This window comes from Dendropsophus ebraccatus, chromosome 13, assembly GCF_027789765.1.
Source record: "Dendropsophus ebraccatus isolate aDenEbr1 chromosome 13, aDenEbr1.pat, whole genome shotgun sequence".
In the NCBI taxonomy this organism is placed as follows: domain Eukaryota; kingdom Metazoa; phylum Chordata; class Amphibia; order Anura; family Hylidae; genus Dendropsophus; species Dendropsophus ebraccatus.
The window spans coordinates 37,162,173-37,175,466 of record NC_091466.1 but is presented as its reverse complement, the minus strand read 5'-3'; the positions used below and the strand labels follow the sequence as shown (position 1 = coordinate 37,175,466).

The window sequence follows — 13,294 nt, the reverse complement described above, 5'->3', positions numbered from 1 at the left end:
TAGCAACCAATCAGATCCTATTTTATTGTGTAACTAAATAAAACCTAATTTTTGTTAAGTTTGAATTTGCATTCTGGGACAGTTTTTTAAAATATAGAAAAAGAAAATACTGTGCCTGATTGGTTGTCATCAGCTGTGTATTTTGTTCTCTATTGTGTATAAAAGAGATAGACATACAATAAATAGTTTATTTTGTTCCCCACTAGATTTTGAAAGACTGGGTGAACAGATGGCCTGCGTATTGTCTTGTGGAGTAGACTGCTTTCAGCCAAATGACCTGTTACTGTACTCCTTTCCTTTTTGTACACCTGCTTTTTATAATATTGACACATCCTTAAAGGGGTAGTGCAGCGGTAAAAAATTATTCACAGAATAACACACATTACAAAGTTATACAACTTTGTAATGTATGTTATGTCTGTGAATGGCCCCCTTCCCCGTGTCCCACCACCCCCACCCGTGTACCCGGAAGTGTTGGTGCATTATACATTACCTGATCCGTATCGCGCATGTCCTCCATCTTGTGCCAAACGTCATCTTCGGCCAGCCGAATCGCTGTCGCCGTCCCCCCTCTGCCGCGTCATAATGGAAAATGATGGAAAACTCATTACTAGGCACCGGACTATTGAAGAAGACTGTATAACCTGAGTGTAATCCACATAAAGGCTATGTAACAGCGGGTCTAGGATTTATTACAGCATACACCTAAAGCAGCATAGTCATACATGCTGCTGATTCCTCCCTTACATGTCATATTTCCAGACACATTTTCCTATACATGTGCCACATGAGGTTCTCCAGTCTTATTATGGAAATTATAACTGGTGTATAATTATCAGTGTCAGGGCTGACTTCCTACTGCCGTCTGGTATCACCCAGTACAGGCGGTTGATGGACTCTGAAGACGTCAATTCTGCTGTCTTTGTACAAGATCATAAAAAGTCTACCACTTTACACTATATGACTCAGACACACTTGTGTCCCTGATAAAATGTGACTCCATGCCTCTCTCAGAGATCATTTTCATCATGTCAGAAGGGTTATGAGAAAAAATTTAAAGCTGCCCTTCACATATGAAGTGCTTATGGGAACCGGGTTCATGTTTTTCCAGAGTAAATTTAATTTTATGAGAACACTAAGAGCTGCAAGAAGATGTCAGCGAAGATAAGGAATGTTAAAGAACAACTCTAGTCACATACTGTATTTCTTTCCCTGTTCAGTTTAACATTTCTGTGTAATGGTGTTGAGTGGTGGAGGTAGTGACAGTATTATAGTAATTACATTCTTTTACACATGGCAGTGGCAAATGTGTGTGGATGATTTTGAAGTTTTAGGCTATGCTCCCACAGAGTATTTTTGCTCAGTATTTTGGTCAGCACTTGGATCGAAACACAGAAAGGCTATGTTCACACACTGTTAAAATTGAGTGGATGGCGGCCATTTAATGGCAAATAATTACTGCAAAATACGGACCAAAATACTGAGCAAAAATGCTATGTGAGAACATAGCCAAAACTACCCCCTTGTGACCTTTTAATGCTGTCAGTACAAGAAGAGCCTGTAGCTTAAAGGGTTGTCCAGCGAAAATCTTTTTCTTTTAAATCAACTGGTGTCACAAAGTCGCAAACAAGGAAGCGTAGCCTTCTTAATAGGCACAATTACTACTTGATGCGGCAGCGGCACTAAAAAGACGCTTTTATTGTATTGGAGTTTAAAGGGATATTTCTATGTCATGATGTTAACCCCTTTCCTCAGGATAGGGGATAACAAGCCGTACAGTGGGGATCAGACCACTGGAACTCCAACTAAGCTCTATAAAAAGTTAAATTCTTTCCGGAATTAATTAATGCACATGCATGGCCATTCCTACTCTGGAACATTGGCAAGTGCCAATCAAAATGTAATTTATACTGAACAGAGCACACTGTAAGAAAATTATTACAAACTAAGGCTATGTTTTGCATAAATCACGGCCGTTGTTGCAATTTGTAACAATGGGCGTGGTTTATACAAAACATACGTTAAAATTCAATGAATGGAATCCCGGCCGGAGCGTTTACACATAGTATACTCACCGGCCTAGATTCCATCTAGCTGTACATTCATTGAATAGAGGCCGCACAGACATGTCCGTTCACACAAAGGAGCGTGCGGCTCCGGCCACATGCTCCATTTTGTGCAACAGTGAGTTAGGATGCGGACGCACACAGATTCGCCCGCATCCCAATTTATCAGAAATGAAGATCATCGGGCCAGTACTGCAGTACCGGCCGGGATGATCTTCTCTGAAACCGGCTGTTCTATGACTCGGCCGGGTCACAGAACGGCCGGTGTCTTACGCAACGTGAACATGGCCTATGACAGAATCAGTGTTTTTCACTCATAACCTTTGAAAAATGGAAAAGCACTCAAAAAGTCTTGTATACAGTACACCATAATTATACCAATGAAAATACTAGCCCAAAAAACTAGCCCTAAGTCTTGTCCATTAATGGAAAAAATAAGTTGTGCATTTATGTGAGAAAAGCGTGATGGTTTACTCCCCAGAGGGTTAGACTGTGGGCCAGACTGTGGTCCAGGGGGTGACAGCCTGGTGTCCCCAGGGGGTTAACTTAACCCCCTTTGGGCCAGACTGTACACTGTTAACTTACCCTCCAGTCTTCTCCTCGTCTGCTTCAATCAGCAGCTTCATGGGAGACTACTTCAGCTGCTGATTGACTGAGATGACACTTGTGCATTATCATCTCATCCAATCAATGGCTGCTGCGATGTCCCAGCTGCAGCCACTGATTTAATGTTCTCACATTTGAAGAGCCAGAGCCTGACACACTTCTAGCTCAGTGTGCCAGACTCTGGTGAAGAATGAAGACATCGGTGGTGAGTATAAACAGTGACCCCCTTCTCCTCCCAGCACTGCACCCATCCCAGCAAGGAAGGGGGGCACTTAACTGCCTTTCTTGCTGGATTAGGCAAGATGCTGCATACTGTAAGGTGCAGAACACCTGTCAAAATAATGGGTGTTCTGCTCCTGGCTCTTTTTTTGTGTTTGATTGCGTTGAATTCGGTGGACTATGTTGTTCTCCACACTAGACCACCAGGTATGGGCTGCAGTAAGTCTTTAGATGCAGCTGTCAACTTTGACAGCTGCATCTGAAGACTTAATTAGCGGGCACGGCGATCGGACTGTGCCTGCTAGTAGCCACGGCTACATGCCGCACCCGGGACCGCGTTGGTTCACAGCGGGGTTGCCGCACGGCCCCGCTCTGAACTCCCCCACCCGCGTGAGGGCGTACAGTTACGCCCTCGTGCGGGAAGGGGTTAAAACCGGCCATCATTCAGCCTAAATGTAAATAATGTACCAAAGTATGTTAAACAACGGATGTCAAAATAATAACCACTAAATTGTTATGTGAACATAGCCACAAGTTTCTTTGTTTGTTACAAATAGATCTAGACAAGCTGGGTGATTAGGCTGTGCAAATGTAATGGCCATGAGAAGAGAAAATCCATGCAAAGAATTTTTATGAATTGGGAAAACACTGGGTAACACTGACATAGAAAAGGACATAGGAATTTTAGTTGACATTGAATTTAAAGCAACTCTGTACCCACAATCTGACCCCCCCAAACCACTTGTACCTTTGGATAGCTGCTTTTAAAGGGGTACTCCAGCATAAATCTTTTTCTGTCAAACCAACTGGTTTCAGAAAGTTATATAGATTTGTAATTTACTTCTATTTAAAAAATCTCAAGTCCTCCCATACTTGTCAGCTTCTATATAACCTATATAATCTATATGACTTTCTGAAACCAGTTGATTTGAAAGATTTTTGCTGGATAACCCCTTTAATCCAAGATCTGTCCTTGGGTCTGTTTGGCAGGTGGTGCAGTTATTGTTTTAAAAAACAACTTTTAAACTTGCAGCCCCGTGCCCAACGGCCGTGGCCTAGATTGTATATCCATTAGGCTGGCACACCCTCTCCGTCCTTCTTCCCCACCCACTTTATCATTAGGAATGCCACTGGAACATTTTCTCCTGTCTGAACATTGCAGAGGTGCCTTAACGATCCAGCCCATGTCCAGTATTCACACAGCTGATGAATAGGAGACAATCTGCCTGGAGCATTCCTAATGATGAAGAGGGTGGGGAGGAGGGACAGAGAGGGTGTGCCTGCCTAATGCATACACAATCAAGCCCTGGCCGTTGGGCACGGGGCTGCCAGTTCAAAAGTTGTTTTTAAGGACAATAACTGCATCACCTGCCGAACAGACCCCAGGACAGATCTTGGATTAAAAGCAGCTTTGCGAAGGTACAAGCGGTTTGGGGGGGTCAGATTGTGGGTACAGAGTCGCTTTAAACTGTAGCAACCAGTGTCAGGCAGCTGTTGCCAAGGCAAATAAGATAATGTGGTGCATCAAAAGGAACATAGATGCACAAGACTAATGCTACGTTTACATAGAGCGATAATTTGCCCAATCAATCGTTTAATGATTTTGAAGCAACAATTAGGTTTTTATAACTAGGGATGGTCCGAAACTGCCGAGGTTCGGGTTCGTATGAACCCTAACGCTCGGCATCAGATTCCCGCTGTCTGCCCGCTCCGTGCAGCGGATGGATACAGCGGGAGGACCGCCTGGAAAACTGGGATACAGCCTATGGCTATGGCTGTATCCCAGTTTTCCAGGCGGTCCTCCCGCTGTATCCACCCTGTCCACGGAGAGGGCAGACAGCGGGAATCATTGCCGAGCGTTCGGGTTCATACGAACCCGAACCGAACTCGGACCATCCCTATTTATAACGATCAGCGTTTAAATGAATAAATCGTTAGAAAAATCGTTTGAAAATTCGTAAGAAAAATCTTTATTGCGCTCGCTTCATTGTGTGAACTGACTGATTTTTCTGCGGCCGCAATTCACTGAATTGCGACTGCAGAAAACTTACATGTCAGTTATTTGCGGGTCCACATGGGATCCCAGCCGGAGCATATACGATGTGTATACACTCTGGCCGGGATCCCATAGCAGATAAGGCAATGTTCCACTTCGCATAAAGTACGGCCGTTGTTGCTGGTTACAACAACATCTGTACTTTTACGTAGTGTGAACATAGCCCAAATCAGTATAATCGCACATAGATCATTGTGTACCGCTCTGGGCAGCAGTGTGCAAGAAAGACACAGTGAAGCTGGAGAGGATTTCAAATACAGCCAAAAAGGAGGACTATAGTACCCAGCAAGATTATCATATTAAACTATTTAACTAAAAAACTAAATTAAAATAAAATTGTCAGAAAGTGCCAGAGATTTGTAATTACTTTTATTAAAGAGTCTCTAGTCTTCTAGTTCTTATCAGTTGCTATATGTCTTACAAAAAGTGGTATATTCTTTTCAGTCTGACACAGTGCTCTCTGTTGCCACTTCTGTCCGAGACAGGAGCTGTGGAAAGCAGTAGCAAATCCCCACTAAAAAAAATGCTACTCTTGAGACTGGAAAGAATACACCACTTCCTGCAGAACATACAGCAGCTAGTAAGTACTAGAAGACAGGAAATTTTTTAATAGAAGTAAATTACAAATTTTTTGCACTTTCTGGCACCAGTGGATTTGAAAGATTTGTTTTGCCTTCCTTTGGATCATCACTGCAGAGTAATAGGCTGAACTGGATAGACATATTAGACATATGTCTTTTTCAGCCTTTTACAAGCTATGATAGGATACTGTATGCTACTATGTTACAAACTAAGTGGAATTTAACCTGTCAACCCTGCATCCACTTTTGGTGTTAAAGGGAATGTGTCGCCTAGATTTTGATTTACTGATGAGAGTCAAATATTAAAACATGTTCTTTTTGTCTAATCTGTCTCTATTTTCTGACTAATTTTTTTTATTTAATTTTTGTATATTGTTATAGGGGATGCCATTTTGACTGAGATGTTTTACAGCATTTCGTGACATGCTTTACGGCAAGCCTCATGGACCTAAATGACAATGGACAGACCCTGTCCTCTAGAGATGAATGTGGAACATGATAGAGCATACTTCTGTGACTTTTGAAGAGGTTACTCCACAGGGACCGACTATTGTCTTTTCTATCTACTGGTGTCGCATGTTGCTGTAATGCTGTACAGATCACTTTACAGCAGCCTCCTCTTATCACCACAGACACAACAGGAAGTTTTAGCACAGTTTTAGCCTCAGTGGTGAGAATGAAAAAGGCAAGATTTATTTAGATAATATAAATAGAAAAATGGAAAATAAAAAAATATATAAAAATATATGTTTACCATAAAAACTTAATTTTAACAATAGATCTTGGTCCTTAAAGGCAATATGTCATCAGAAAATGATCTGAATTCCCAGTCTTCTAAAATTTCATAAAAAAATATAAAAAGTAGCATTTTTCTAGGTTTGAAACTTAGCTTGTAACAAAGATAGCCATGCAATACAAAGGAGATAACATTTATATTTACTATATGTCTACTCTATTTCTGTATTATTTGGTAAAGGTCCTTTTACTTTGAAGGATGGTGAAGGGCTTAGAAGTTAAAAAATTTCAAACTTCACGTACAGGAGCGATAATTAGGTACAATAAGAGAAGCAATGATTACTTACACTAACAGGAGAGCTATTAGGTTCAGCAACAGGGGACAAGGACAACTATCATGTGCAGTAGGAGAGCTGAGTGATTATAGGTATTGCAATGGGGGTTAGGGAAGACAATCGGGTACAGCAACGAGGGACAGGGGAGATGATAAGATATAGCAACAGGGGAGAGGATCAGGGTAGGAAACGGTTAATTGTGTTCATTGAGGCCGCATTCACACGTGAAATGCCTGTAATGGAGTCCAACCTGTACTTGCAAAATATTTTTTAAAACCTTCATGATTTGATTACATAAAAATGTAGTGACTTTGTGATGTTAGTGCTCTTGCCACCAGAGTCCTTGAGAGTCTCCTTCTTAGTACACAACTATTTCCCATTCTCTAAATTTCAAACAGCAGGATCAGAGCTGGTATCTTTCTTACTCTTCCTTACTTCTCTGGCCAATCACATCTATTCCGCTTTGCTTTGCCATGACATAAATACTATAAACGTGCACTGGACTTAACAGGCTGACACTGTGCTGGAGAATATTTTTCAGAATACTACTATAGATGGCACAATGGGGGGGGGGCAGCTATTAGGTAACACCCTCAGGTTCACACAGCTTTCCCCACTACGTGTCACTAAAGTACTTGTCATTTCTTACACACAGCTGAAGGAGACCAAGGGTTAACTCTATATATGTCTCATGTTCAGGGCCGATTCTAGCCCTGAACAGCGCCCCCCCTCAGAGCAATAGTCAGGGAGAGAAGATCCAGGACAGGCACAGTGCAGCATCGCAGTGTGTATGGGACAGCACTATAGATAACAGTGTGCGGTGACCAGATTTTTTAACTGTTTGAGCCACTATGGGCCCCCCTGGGAGCTTCAAAACAAACTACAATCTACAACTGCTGACCTCTGACCTCAGGAGCCAGAGAAGAGCCATAAAACGGGCTGCTCTGTTAACTCTTTCAGTACTGCAGAATGTAGAGTATTACTGTGCATCACTTACATTCTGCTATACAGAAAGAGTTAACAGCAGAGCAGAACATGACTTTTATGCCTCTTCTCCTGCTCTTGCACTATGCTGAGGTCAGCTGGGAGTTTGGCAGTGCAGAGAAGACGTAATATAGCGTCCCCGCTGCTGGTAACTTTTTCTTTTCTACAGTGTGTAAGTGATGCAGAGTATAATAACTGCATTATTGAAAGGGTTAACAACAGGAGGCCCTATATCTATGTCTAATGTGATGTGAATACCTGTGAATACGAGGCTTCCAGTGCCTCCTCAGCGCTTCTCATGAGGCAACTGACAGGAAACACGGCTGGGCACTGAGCCGTAACTAGTTGTAATGATAAGGACACAGGAGGCTGATGCCGCCCCCCTCAAGGGCTGTGTTATCTGCCGCCTGAGGCAAACACTTCACCTCGCCTCATGGCAGATACGGGCCTGCTCATGTTATGTCTAGTTCACTCACAGGTGCAGGTGTTTTTGTGGTGTCCTACCACGGGTGTTCCTAGCCTAGTCACCTGTCGAAAAAACCTTCTACTTTAAAGGGGTTATCCAGCGCTACAAAAACATGGCCACTTTCCCCCTACTGTTGTCTCCAGTTTGGGTGGGGTTTTGAAACTCAGTTCCATTGAAGTAAATGGAGCTTAATTGCAAACCACACCTGAACTGCAGACAACAGTAGGGGGAAAAGTGGCCATGTTTTTGCAGCGCTGGATAACCCCTTTAAAGTATAGTGGTGATAAAGTTGTTTATGAGTTTCGCCACTAGATGTCATTATGTATAGTCTTGTATATGTTGCACAGCTGTAGTAACTATATGGTTACTGTCTTGTTATTCTGTGAACCAATGAGAGATGCTCTTTTTCTTCTGCCTATCTCTATCCTCTTTTCTTAACACACTCTCTTCTCCACCACTCACAGAGACTTTTTGCACACCCTGTAGGAAGTAGTCACATGGGGAGAGGAAGTTTAGCGTGACACACATGTATGGAGAACGCAGAGACTTTCCTTTTCCAAGTTATACCCACAGACATGATGCAGTGTTTAACAACTAAAATTGGACAAGTCAGAGATCACCCCAGCCCACACCGAGAACCTCTCTTAAAAGAGCAGGGCGGTATCCTAGACAGAGGAACTGACCTGGATAGAGAAAAGCAACTTACTCTATCTCGCAGCGCGGGTGACACTGGATAAATTTGGCCACTTATCTACACTCAGGTAACCAAGACTGTGACTTGTGTCACCCTCGTAGGACGGGGAACCCAACACTGCAGGGCAGAAGGTGGTTATAACGACATTTAGGTCGAAATAGGGCACAAGTATTCTCTTCTTCTCAGGTATCTTTCAAATATTTCTCCCGACAAACTCCTCTCCACTCTTCCGAACTCTTCTACTCTACTCAATGCTCAACTGAACAACTGAACCAACAGTGCTATTCTACCTCAGCACTTCAGCATCTTGCAGCACAGATTCAGTGAACTCAAGTCTGTATCTCAGAAGTAACGTGTTACACCACTTTCCTGTATTGTACAAGACTTTCAGTAAAGATAATATTTTTTTTCTACTGGTGATAATTGCACCAGCACCTATACACACAGGCTACATGGTCCTTGGGTAATTTCCCACATTCTGTGGGTGGCAGTACCGACAGTCCGGGTGGGTCTTCTCAATCCTCTCTTCCACCATGATAAGAGCCCATGGGACCCATCACAACCGGGAAGGTCACCGACCATTGGGGATCAATATAGCCAGCCACTAAGCAAAGAAGTTATAACATCACACCTGTGTGCTAAGTTAGCACTGGTGTCACGACTATACCATCACCGGCTGAGCTATATTCCAACCACCAACCTATTATCATCCCGGCAGTTGGGCACCAAAAGTTGCGACCACCACACTTTCCCTCCAGTTCTATCCTATGCTCTGCTTTATTTCTCTCTTCTTAGGGTAGACTCACACACACCGGATCACTTACTTGTCATTTTCAATCAGATTACATACTCGCAGCAGGATTGACATCCCGCTGCGAGTATGTAAGTGACGGTGCTCTTAACCCCCCCCCCCCCCCAGCTTGCTTTGGGGGTTTCCGGCTGGATGCTCAGCCAATCAGTGTGCTGCCCCACCGCAGCCACTGATTGGCTCAGTAAGACGTCCAGACGCCGCAAGCCCCCGAAGCAAGCCGGAGGAGGGTAAAGGGGCTGTAACTCACTTACTCGCAGTGGGATGTCAATCCCGCTGCAAGTATGTATTCTGATTGAAAATGACAGGCAAGGGATCAGCAGCTGATTTCGCTGCAAATTTTCGGCATGGAATCCGCTGCAGATCTGGTGTGTCTGAGTCTACCCTAAAATCACCTTATTTCTCCCTTTATTGCAAGCACTTGAGTAACTTCCAGAATTATTTCCTTGTGTTGCACTGAACTGTATTTCTGCCAAAGTACTACTGTATTGAAAATAAACTTCTTTTTCGTGTCTGCAGGGCACCAAACTGCCCAGGGTGGGTTCTTCACCACTCCAGGCTACTGTGACTAGTGCCCAAGTGACCCTAGACCCACCCAGCTACCACACCATCATACTAGCTGACCCGGCAGTGAAATTAACACCACCACCGGTTCCCCGATCGCCCTATCGCATAAGAAGCTAAAGGGTGGGGGAGAGGAGATAACAGCAAGGAAGGGGTTACATCACATCAACAAACTCCTGCTGATTATAAAAAGTCACACAGGGAACACATGCCTCAAACATTATAGGTAGTCAGAGATAAGAAGGGTGCCTTGTTTGTACCTTTCGTGCACAGCAGGGCCGTTTTTTAGAGGCGAGCGGGCTGGGCAACCGCACAGGGCAACGGCAGCTAGGGGGCGCTGGTGGAACCCCCGGACTTCACTTAGCTGTGCGCACCCCCGGCCGCCCGCTCGCTACCTCGCTCGCCCCATCACCTGCCCCTCTGCCCCATCACCTGGCAAGACTGCCTACACACCGTACCGCCCGTAGCTCCGCCCCCGGACCGCCTGGACCTCTGCCTCCGGACCGCCTGTAGCTCCGCCCCCGGACCGCCTGGACCTCCGCCTCCGGACCGCCCGTAGCTCCGCCCGCGCACCACTCCGACCCAGCCGAGCCACCTGCATTTGCAGACATCTTCTCCCTCCAGCAGCACAATGACGTCATATCACTGCGTTTGCTGGAGAGAGATGTGTGCAGGGGCGGCAGAGAAGAGGAGAGAGGGACCTCTATGCCAGAATTTTTTTTTTTTTTTGAGTGTGTGTGTGTTTGGCAATGCAGTGGGAGCAGAGGGGGTTGTTACTATTGGGGGGGGACAGCACAGGGAGGGGTATGACAATGGGGACAGCAGGGGGGAGATTATTACAATAGGGACAGCACAGGGGGCATTACAGGGGGTGGTCACCCAGCTTTCCCAGCATCCTGTATGTCAGTATAATGGAGGTCACACAGCTTTCCCAGCATCCTGTATGTCAGTGTGTAAAGGAGGTCACACAGCTTTTCCAGCATCCTGTATGTCAGTGTGTAATGGAGGTCACACAGCTTTCCCAGCATCCTGTATGTCAGTGTAATGGAGGTCATCTATCTTTCCCAGTATCCTGTATGTCAGTATAATAGAGGTCACCCAGCTTCCCCAGCATCCTGTATGTCAGTGTAATGGAGGTCACACAGCTTTCCCAGCATCCTGTATATCAGTGTGTAATGGAGGTCACCCAGCTCTCCCAGCATCCTGTATGTCAGTGTAATGGAGGTCACACAGCTCTCCCAGTATCCTGTATGTCAGTGTAATAGAGGTCACACAGCTTACCCAGTATCCTGTATGTCAGTGTAATAGAGGTCACCCAGCTTTCCCAGCATCCTGTATGTCAGTGTGTAATGGAGGTCACCCAGCTTTCCCAGTATCCTGTAGGTCAGTGTAATGGAGGTCACACAGCTTTCCCAGTATCCTGTATGTCAGTATAATGGAGGTCATACAGCTTTCCCAGCATCCTGTATGTCAGTGTGTAATGGAGGTCACCCAGCTTTCCCAATATCCTGTATGTCAGTGTGTAATGGAGGTCACACAGCTTTCCTAATATCCTGTATGCCAGTGTAATGGAGGTCACACAGCTTTCCCAGTATCCTGCATGTCAGTGTAATGGAGGTCACACAGCTTTCCTAATATCCTGTATGCCAGTGTAATGGAGGTCACATCTTGCAGACTTTACTGCTCCAAGCAGCAGAATTACTATAGTTTAGGAGCCTATAGGAGGTAAAAGGGAAGGAAGTTGCTGGATAAGTGCAGAGCCTGAGATGTTTGTCTGGCAGGTTCTGAAGAGACAAATTGTAGCTGGAACAAATCATCATGGTGGTCCAGTTGGAGAGGAAAATGAAAAGGGTGCCGCAGATCAAAGAAAACAGCACCTGTGAGTCCCTGTATGATGATTTTGTGTTCGATTGAACATTATCTCTTAGGGCTGCAACACTGCTCTATGCCATAATACACACACTGCTTCTTCCTAATAACCCGAATCCTGATAAAAGCCCCCTTTCTTTTTCCAGGGCTGAATTGAGTGTGTGTGTGTGTGTGGGGGGGGGGGGGGGGGGGGGGGGGGGGCTTTGGGGGCGCTTTTTTCAAGATTCGCCCTGTTGCCAAAATGATCTAGAAACTGCCCTGGTGCACAGCAAAGACCCCCAAGAGGAGGCAGACAGGCTCAGCATGTGTGTTCACACTGTCAGGGCTCTTTCCTGAATATAACACAAGCTAAGCTTCGCCAACACTGCCTGCCTGTCTTTATGGCTCTGTTACTAGAGACAGACTGAGCCTAACAGCAGAAAATGACCAGCTGACATAAACAGTGCCATACAAAGTGCCCAGATAAACATAAAAAGACTCCCATGGACAACTTGTCTACTTCTCTGAAATGTTATGTGTTTCTGTGATACTTTGTTGCCTGCAGTTTCTGCCTGTGACTTTCCACTTGGTCACTCTGAACATACAGTTAAAATGAGAGATGGTTAGCTCAGCTGAGACCTCTATCAGCAGGAACATATTACATCCAATGCTTTGGTTCAGAGATTGATTACTTGTTGAGTGGTTCCCCTTGATAGAGTCCCATTTTGATACAAGATCAGTGTGTTATAGTCAATGTGTCTATGAGGACAAACCTCAGGGAGTCCTAAAAATGTGTCAGAAAGACGGTTGACAGTGTCATGGGCTCTATGGCGAATTGATGACAGCAGAGAGTCAGTACTTACCTTTAGCTGGGCTGTACCTTCAGATCAGACAAGGAGTCCTCTGGACATAAAAAAGGATTCTGGGTTTTCCTGATAGGATCCGTGTGGAGAAAGCAGAGTTGATGGTTTTACTTTGACTGTGTAGTTAGAACTGGAGGCAAAGGCTATGGCAGAGAGTTATCTGGGCGAGGAGGAGGAGGAGGGGGCAGGAAAAGTGTTGGAGCTGAGAATTTACAGGAAGTTTTGACAAGGAAACTCTACAGAGGATGCGATTTGGCAAAGACTTGCATGTGTTTAATGCTAGGACTGGGAACAAAGTAATAGGACAATTAAATTGAGGGGGGAGGGGGCGTTTATTACATACAGCAGGGAGTTCATTACTTTATAGTAGTACAGTCACTGATGTCTGTGAAAAAATATCATATGATGTGTAAGATAAGGTCACTCCCTACTAATAGTCCCTAATGTGTCAGAGATGGGCTAGGACACA

General features: G+C 44.7%; 1 protein-coding gene across 3 annotated transcripts in view; it reads right to left on the bottom strand.

Moving 5' to 3' along the window:
• The window catches only part of PEAR1 (platelet endothelial aggregation receptor 1), a 114,008-nt gene extending 101,065 nt beyond the window's left edge, over positions 1–12,943 (bottom strand). For all 3 annotated transcript variants that reach the window (XM_069949741.1, XM_069949742.1, XM_069949743.1), the window contains exon 1: positions 12,826–12,943. The gene's annotated coding sequence lies outside the window, so the exon portion shown is untranslated. The remainder of the gene's footprint in view (positions 1–12,825) is intronic.
• Between the last annotated feature and the right edge of the window lie 351 nt (positions 12,944–13,294).